The sequence below is a fragment of the Taudactylus pleione genome, unplaced genomic scaffold, assembly GCF_031769625.1.
Source record: "Taudactylus pleione unplaced genomic scaffold, aTauple2 ptg000250l, whole genome shotgun sequence".
Lineage (NCBI taxonomy): Eukaryota > Metazoa > Chordata > Amphibia > Anura > Myobatrachidae > Taudactylus > Taudactylus pleione.
In genome coordinates, this window is record NW_028284652.1 from 77,286 (window position 1) to 86,999 (window position 9,714).

General features: G+C 39.7%; 1 long non-coding RNA gene across 1 annotated transcript; it reads left to right on the forward strand.

Annotated features, from left to right (window-relative positions):
* The first annotated feature begins 630 nt into the window (after positions 1 to 630).
* LOC148515299 (uncharacterized) lies at positions 631 to 7,960 on the forward strand. Its single transcript, XR_015879409.1, has 2 exons — positions 631 to 2,657; positions 5,915 to 7,960. It is a non-coding gene; the product is annotated as an uncharacterized LOC148515299 (long non-coding RNA).
* Positions 7,961 to 9,714: the final 1,754 nt, after the last annotated feature.

Sequence of the window (9,714 nt, forward strand, 5' to 3'; positions counted from 1 at the left end):
TAATTTCATTTTTGGAAGCTGTTATGGAATTAGATTTCTTTCTGGAAGAACAGTTTGTTCTTGATATCCAACATTTGAGCTTGAGGCAGAAGATAAGAAAGGCCTAAGTCGCATGGATGATATGGTACCTCTTTCTATGAACTTCTATGGAATATCTGTGTGTTTTCCCTTTCTATAGCATGTTTGTTCTACATGATGAGGATTCTGAATATTGTATGTGTATGATTTGGGATGTATTTGCCTTGTTTTTCATCAACAGATTTCTTGTAACATGTTTGTTCTATGTGAAGAGGATGCTACATATAGTATGTGTATGTTCTGGGATGTATTTGCCTTGTTTTTTATCAACAGATTTCTCAAAATTCATGATGCCCACTAAACATCTCAGCCACTACTATAAGTGTCTTGATCTGCCTCAACGTTTACCTTAATTGTATTTCAATGGCTAAAAAGAGATTTGATTGCTATAAGGAGGAATTAGTTTTTCACAGTTGTGCCTAGTTCAGACAAGAAGAAGGATGATAATTCGGTAGCTGTTTTGGTTTCCATCTTTGGTGAGTTACATAGAATATGGGCTGCTTCTTTATCAATATTTTTCAGACCATAATTGACGTGATCTGTACTTGAAGACATGGATGTCGGTTGAATCACACACAATATTGCAAGTGCCTTAAAACTGGGTAGATCAATTGTATTTGTGAGGGGTTTGTGGGAACTTGCCTTCTTATTGATCTCCACAGTTACCTGCTAATGCCGGGATGGACAGCTTTCAAACTTCGAAGCCTCCCAACTGATTTATTCTTCTGGTAAATAGTTAAATTCATTTATGGAAGCTGTTATGGAATTAGATTTCTGTGTGGAAGAACTGTTTGTTCTTGATATCCAACATTTGAGCTTGAGGCAGAAGATAAGAAAGGCCTAAGTCACATGGATGATATGGTACCTCTTTATATGAACTTCTATGGAATATCTATGTGTTTTCCCTTTCTATAGCATGTTTGTTCTACATGATGAGGATTCTGAATATTGTATGCGTATGTTCTGGGATGTATTTGCCTTGTTTATTGTCAATAGATTTCTCAAAATTCATGATGCCCACTAAACATCTCAGCCACTACTGTAAGTGTCTTGATCTGCCTCAACGTGTACCTTAATTTGTATTTCAATGGCTAAAAAGAGAGATGTTTGCTATGAGGAAAAATTAGGTTTTCACAGTTGTGCGTAGTTCAGACAAGAAGACGGATGATAATTCGGTAGCTGTTTTGGTTTCCATCTTTGGTGAGTTACATAGAATATGGGCTGCTTCTTTATCAATATTTTTCAGACCATAATTGACGTGATCTGTACTTGAAGACATGGATGTCGGTTGAATCACACACAATATTGCAAGTACCTTAAAACTGTGTAGATTAATTGTATTTGTGAGGGGTTTGTGGGAACTTGCCTTCTTATTGATCTCCACAGTTACCTGCTAATGCCGGGATGAACATCTTTCAAACTTCAAGGCCTCCCAACTGATTTCTTCTTCTGGTAAATAGTTAAATTAATTTTTGGAAGCTGTTTGGAATTTGATTTCTGTGTGGAAGGACTATTTGTTCTTGATATCCAACAGTTAAGCTCGAGGCAGAAGATATGCCTGGCCCTAGTCGTATAGATGATGTGGTACCTCTTTATATGAACGTCTATGGTATATCTATGTGTTTTCCCTTCCTATAATATGTTTTTTCTACGTGATGAGTATTCTGAATATTGTATGTGTATGTTTTGGGATGTATTTGCCTTTATTTTCATTAACAGATTTCTTGTAACATGTTTGTTCTATGTGAAGAGGATGCTACATATAGTATGCGTATGTTCTGGGATGTATTTGCCTTGTTTTTGATCAACAGATTTCTCAAAATTCATGATGCCCACTAAACATCTCAGCCACTACTGTAAGTGTCTTGATCTGCCTCAACGTTTACCTTAATTTGTATTTCAATGGCTAAAAAGAGAGGTGATTGCTATAAGGGGGAATTAGTTTTTCACAGTTGTGCCTAGTTCAGATAAGAAGAAGGATGATAATTCGGTAGCTGTTTTGGTTTCCATCTTTGGTGAGTTACATAGAATATGGGCTGCTTCTTTATCAATATTTTTCAGACCATAATTGACGTGATCTGTACTTGAAGACATGGATGTCGGTTGAATCACACACAATATTGCAAGTGCCTTAAAACTGGGTAGATCAATTGTATTTGTGAGGGGTTTGTGGGAACTTGCCTTCTTATTGATCTCCACAGTTACCTGCTAATGCCGGGATGGACAGCTTTCAAACTTCGAAGCCTCCCAACTGATTTCTTCTTCTGGTAAATAGTTAAATTCATTTATGGAAGCTGTTTGGAATTTGATTTCTATGTGGAAGGACTATTTGTTGTTTATATCCAACAGTTAAGCTCGAGGCCGAAGATATGCCTGGCCCTAGTCGTATAGATGATGTGGTACCTCTTTATATGAACGTCTATGGTATATCTAATTGTTTTCCCTTTCTATAACATGTTTGTTATACGTGATGAGAATTATGAATATTGTATGTGTATGTTTTGGGATGTATTTGCCTTTATTTTCATTAACAGATTTCTGAGAAGTCATGATGCCCACTAAACATCTCATCCACTACTGTAAGTGTCTTGATCTGCCTCAACGTGTACCTTAATTTGTATTTCAATGGCTCAAAAGAGAGGTGATTGCTATGAGGAGGAATTAGTTTTTCACAGTTGTGCCTAGTTCAGACAAGAAGAAGGATGATAATTCGGTAGCTGTTTTGGTTTCCATCTTTGGTGAGTTACATAGAATATGGGCTGCTACTTTTTCAATATTTTTCAGACTCTGAATAACATGATCTGTACTTGAAGACATGGATTTAGGTTGAATCACACACACTATTGCAAGTACATTAAATAAAGTTTGGTAGATCATTTGTTTTTGTGAGGGGTTTGTGGGAACTTTCCTTCTTACTGATCTCCACAGTTACCTGCTAATGCCAGGATGGACATCTTTCAAACTTCGAGGCCTCCCAACTGATTTATGCTTCTGGTAAATAGTTAATTACATTTTTGGAAGCTGTTATGGAATTAGATTTCTGTGTGGAAGAACTGTTTGTTCTTGATATCCAACATTTGAGCTTGAGGCAGAAGATAAGAAAGGCCACATTAGCACACGTTTGGATTTATCTTATTGACTGTCTAGCTCTCACATGTTTTGGATAGCCAATAAGATAAATACATGTATGCTCTACATGTATGTTATATTACCACTCCCTCTCTATTTTTGTCATTCTCTCTCCCTCCCTCCTCCACTTGTCTTCAGTTTTACAAAACAAGACATGAGGTTTTATTTTCTTGTTAACAGGTGTTCCCTGCATTACTTTGGATTTGTCACCTCTTATTTATATATTTATTTATTACCAGTTATTTATATAGCGCACACATATTCCGCAGCGCTTTACAGAGAATATTTGGCCACTCACATCAGTCCCTGCCCCAGTGGAGCTTACAATCTATATTCCCTACCACAAGCGCACACACATACACACTAGGGTTAATTTGTGTTGGGAGCCAATTAACCTACCAGTATATTTTTGGAGTGTGGGAGGAAACCGGAGTACCCGGAGGAAACCCACGCAAGCACATGGAGAATATACAAACTCCGCACAGGTAGGGCCGTGGTGGGAATCGAACCCATGACCTCAGTGCTGTGAGGCAGTAACGCTAACCATTACACCATCTGTGCTGCCCTACTCTTGAGTGAATTACATTGCCCTACAATGACAGCCATAAAGTCCAGGGTGTTGAATGAAAACACTGGTGCAGGACCCCCACCCCCTGCAGCACTAAGCATGCACAGGTAATGACTGACTATATCACAATGTTGGGGAGTGTGTGAAAAGTTCTGTACTATTGTACACAGGGCTGCTGACAGCTCTGCCAGGCCCAGGTACAGGGATGAGGTGTGGCCAACCTGGGGAGCTGTGGCCAGACCTCCTCCTTACAAAAAATAAAAAAGTAACATGTTCGCACAGGGGGATGCCAATGTCCTGGGGTGTGAGGTGAAATCTCTCCCCCTGCATATAGTACAAGGAGAGAACTGCCTGCTACTGCAGTAGCCTCTCTCCCTAGTCCAGCACACAGTGTGACAGCAGCGTGTGTGCTGGGCTGGGGAGAAAGGCTTTTACAGCAGCAGCAGTCCACTCTCCCTGCCAGAACAAAGAAGTAGTGGCGGGGTGGGCTATAGGAACCAGTCCCCATCCAGGCCCCTCCGAACAGGCCCAGGTAAATAGTAACTGCCCCCCCACTCTTGGTGCCTCTGATTGTACAATATAAAATTAGTGCCTTTTGTATAAGTGGATTAAACTGTTTTGAACAGTAATTTTAGTGATGGTGATGAATAGTAATTTTGGTGATGAAGGTTGATTATAGTCATACTTGCCTACTTTTGAAAAAGAATGTCAAGGAGATTGTGAAAGCAGCACCTATGAGCGCACGTTAAAGTGGATGTGTACTGCTACATCTGAGATTTACAAACAAATGTAAACCAGCCCCAAAGCAGTTAGTAAGATCTATTTGTTGAAGAAAACACACTGATACTTTTAGAAAAATGCATGTAGCCATAGGGATCATTGTGCCTTATAACCAATACAGGGAAATGGCAATGATTATACCATTTGAAAGTGAATATCTCTGTTTCTTTTTGTAGATAACAGCTTCATAATGTGGGTAAGGTGCATTCAGGGAGATTGGTAGACTCTTTAGGGACACAGGGAGATTGCTACTATTTCAGGGAGTCTCCCTGATAATCAGGGACAGTAGGCGAGTATGATTATAGGTCTTGCTGTAAGTACATTTGTTGGTATTTCATGGGAAATTGACATTTTAAAGTAAGCTAGAAAAATATTCTAAGATAAAAAATTTATTAAATGGAGAGGAAGATATACAGACAAATGTCAATATTATTCTTATTATGTTATTTATATAGCGCACACATATTCCGCAGCGCTTTACAGAGAATATTTGGCCATAAACAGCAATATTAACTACACCATTAAGGAATCTAACAATTGTCCCTTATTTCACTTTTTGGTACTTTTTCCATATTAAATGCTTGTCCTACAAAATGATCCTGTGTTTGTAAATCAAAACCCACCTTAAATATTTATTCATCATGACATGACTTGATTAAATTACACACAAAACATGTCTGGTTCTAATAGAAAGGTTCGCAACTGCGATTGCAATAGCGATTACGCACGCAGCCTCACTGCGATCATATGCTAATCCATTGAGATCACTATGCAGACGAAGCACTACATAAGGACGCCCACTTTAACTTACACACATCCGGAATGTTTAGGAAGACTGCTAGTCCATCGGTACAATCGAGTACAATCGCAGCCTCACACACACTTGTGCAAGGCCAGACCTTATTCAGAAATTGCTAACTTTACCGCACACTATGAGTCCACAACTGCGTACGGCATCACAGTTGCTAATTTATGCATGCCCCTGCAACAGCATTCAAACGCACTGGCACGCCTGGGTTTTCCCGACCACCCCCCCGTCACCACCCACAAACGGTACTTCCTGTCAATCACACTGCGATGGGACTGCATTGTCACTGCGATCACAGTCCCGATCGCAGTTGCCGGTTCACGCACTACGATGCATATGCAGTATTCAAAAATCGGCCGATTGCGTTCGCGTATTAGCAGTTGCGATCCAAGCTGAATCAGACTCAGAGTACTTATTAGTACTAAGATGTATATATATGTAGAAATGTTTAACAGTAGCATTTCTTATTCAACGTATTTGAATATGTTTTAAAAATTAACTGCACAAATGACAATAAATAGTTAAATATTTTTACTTTTTTTTATTATTAGATGCATAGCACCCATCCACTGTGGAATACCATAGGAGAAGGATCCAGAGGAGGGTTTGGAGGAGAAAGGTGGATGTGGACCTCCCATGGGGCAGTAAGCTCCTCTTTCCTTGTGGATACTGCACTTTCACTATCTGTTCACCTCCTGGAGGCATCTGAAAATAGTACAACTGAGACTAAAGACATTATGAAAGACAATAGTCTAAGACTACAAGCGATGGAGGGCCAACAGGAGAGCATAATAACAGCTATAGAGGGAATTGGCACATCAGTTCTGAATCAGCTGCTGGTCCCAGAGGCCCATGGAGTGACCACCCACCTGTCCCCAGTGAGACTGAAGGAGGAGAGTGCTTAATACCTGCCTCTGCTCCTGTATCCCCCAGTGCTCGGGCAAAGGGCTCCATCTGGCAACAGCCCTGGGAGGAAAAGTTTGATAAAAAGAAAATAATTTTCATCCTATTACAATTAAATATTTAAAATAACCCCATAAAATAAAAAGTTATTGTGTACATTCTTCATTTTTCATTAAATGTATGATTAACCTGCACTTACAACTAAAGTTATAGGTAAAGCACAGTAACTCAGATGATCTTGAAAGTCCCCATGCTCTGTCAATGTCATCTTCTCCCAGGACAGCAACCTCTTCCTCCAAAGGCACCCTACTTCTAATATCAATGTTGTGAATAGGGTAAATGTAATAATATTGCATACATGAGGACTCAACCAGACTTTTAGAGCCCCAAAAGTGTGTTCAATGACTAACCTGGCAGAAGCTTTTGCAGCATTGTATTTAATTTTCTTGCCCTGTGTCTGGATGTAATATAGTAGTGAGGAGCCAAGGGTGCGAGGGGTATGTGCTGTCTCCTAAAAATAAAAGAAACATACTTTTGGGGAAAAGATATCTGTGTGTGTTTAATTGTAAATTTAACCACTTCACTGTGGGACTGCTAATGGGGCTCATCCTCGTATATACACCCACAATGAGGAGTACAAGCCCTACTCATACTCTGCAGTGGCGGGTATAGCACCAGCACTGAAGATGGAAGTACCGCTGGTGCACACAGGTGTGCTGGCAGCACTGTTGTCAAAGAAAAAAAAAAAAGAATTATAATGGTGGTGGGATGGAGAATAGTCCCTCTATCTCCCTCACCATATTTCACATAGAAAGATGGGAAGTCCCTGTAGCAGTAAAGCTCATTTCACATCAGAATGGGCATAACTGCAAATTATATTGTATTAGTAATAACATGTAATTTTTCCTTGTATATTTGTATGTGAAAATCCTTTGAACTAGAGTCTGTGTACTGTACTAAAAACAGCATGAGGTCTGGTGTGTGGAAAGGTGACAAGCCTTTGAAGCTGGTGGGCAAGAGAGGTTATAGGAAGGTCTGTCTTCCTGGGTCAGCCATAAACCTGTCTCACTGTATATGGCATAAAAGAAATATGTCTGTGGAAATTATATGACAGCTGGCCAGACCCTTCCTAAAAACAGTCCTTAAGAGCCATGTGCTTTTTTTGGGAACAGTTATCAAAAAATAGTTGCTTATACAGGGAGACACTCGGTCTCCAGAGGTGTGAATCTCCCTACCTAGTCATTGGGCACGTTTATGGACCAAAGCCTGTTTCCCAAACTTCAAAGAGAGCTGAATAGTTAATTAAATGACCCCTGCCCATGTGGCCATGAAACTGAGCTTCAGTCAGCTGAACAATCCACTCTGAGTTGAAAGAGGTTAAAATCAGCCCCAGGGAGGGGGTGTGGGGGGGTGCATGGAAAAGGCAGGCATAAAATGTATGCCCATCCTGACCCACTTGTTCATTAGCATGAGGCTATCGACGGATACAGATGATCCCTAATTCATCACTGGGAAGGCCTCATCCCAGAACAGTTTAATCCAATGTGATCTGAATGGGTTGTTTCTCCTTTTTTTATTTTATTTTCTGGAAAGTGTGAGTAACTGTGTGATTCTTTAACATTATTAAATTCTTTGTAATGTTTTGTACATAAGCTTTGAAGACATTCTTGAATTAAACATTCATTTTAGTTCTGGATCTGTGTTTTTATGACCCAAGGCCTCATATGGCTCATATTACCTATTTTTCTAAGTTGCGATAATTGTGTATATAGGTAGGAGCAGAAGCTTTAGCATTATATTCTTCTTCTGCTAGTGGCAGTTACCAGGTTTAGTTAACCACACGTGCTGTAAAGGTCACGGGCTGCGATTCTCAGATTGGCATATCTGGAGGGTTGGCCCTCAGGATCGTGACAGTCCCCTCTTTAAACTTTATGCCCATATAAAAGTTAATGTCTGGTGAGCACACTGATCACCAGACATTAACCACTTGCTCTACAGAAAAATAATGTAGTCCAGGCATGGGGGAAGATCTCCCCAACCTGGCTACAAATATTTAAGAGGCATCCATTTTAGAAAAAGAGGATCCCCTTTTTCAAATTTTGGGGCTCCTATTGTCTAGTGATCCCTTTTTACCCCACACTATGGAAAATATTACTTTTCCTTATGTGGGGGTAAGCACTATGTATCCTATCATCCTATCACAGCTGCAACAGGGAGTCCCCAATTTCAAATGATGTGGCCTCCTTACCAGCTATTGTCTGCTGATCACCAGGCAATTATGCCCAGTTTTCCATAGATGGGGGAAGGGAACATTGTGTCCTGTATTCCCCATACTGGCCTGCACACACATGGGGCACATTGCTTTGAAAGAGGGGAGTATCTTCTTTCAAACAATGTGCGCTTCTAGTAATTATTGTCTGATGATCACCAGACAATAACTGAAAAAGTACGCAAACAATTACATTTTCCACACATGGAGTGGTAGGGATCTAAAGCCCATCTTGTGTCAAATAAAAAAAACTTGAAATTGTAGGCCTTGGTGGGCCACCATATTATGCCTACACATAGTAAGAGTTAAAATTGAGATGTAAAAAAATAATACAAAAATGCATAATAATTTTCAAGTGCAGAGATTTTGGTGTAACCTTACATGTAGAAGCCTGCTGTTGGCTATTTTTTGGAAATGTGGATTAACAACAAGTATTTATTTGTAGTGGTTATAAAAATAAAAAAATCATCTTTTTTTGCCACTTTGGTTACATTACATAGAAACGTAGAATTTGATGGCAGATAAGAACCATTTGGCCCATATAATCTACCCATTTAGGGTTAGGGGTTTAGTTAGGGTCAGTGGTTAATGTAGGTTGGTATGTGGTTAGGGTTGTTTACATATTAGGGTTAGGGGTTTGTTAGAGTCGGGGGGTCAAGTTTTTTTGGGTATTAGTGCTAGGGTATTTGGGTTAGGGTTTCTGAGGGTCTGGGGTTAAGGATTTGTTTTTTTGGGATGTGTTAGAATGAGCAAAAAGACTATTTTCTGAAAATACAAAGGCTTCTGAAAACAACAAGATATGATTTGTGTGGGTACTGCATAATAAAATTAATTGATATTAGAATGTGACAATATCTAAAAAAAGAAAGATTATCTCGGCACAGGGTTGAAAAACCCTCAGCCGTGAAAGGGTTAAAAAAAACACGAACACAAATGTGTAAATTTACAGATAGGGCAGATAAAGTTTGGTAAAAACAAAAAAACAAAAACATTCTGCAAAGGTTAATAACAGTGAAAAGACATTGATCATTGTAACAAGTCAAGTATAGTGCTATGGCCTAAAGGCCCCCATACAACTGTGACAGATCGCCGCGATGTTGCAATGGGATCGGAAACGCCGTCGATGTTCCGCGATCCGTCGCAGGATCAGTGAAAGTTAACATTTTCAATTTGACCGAG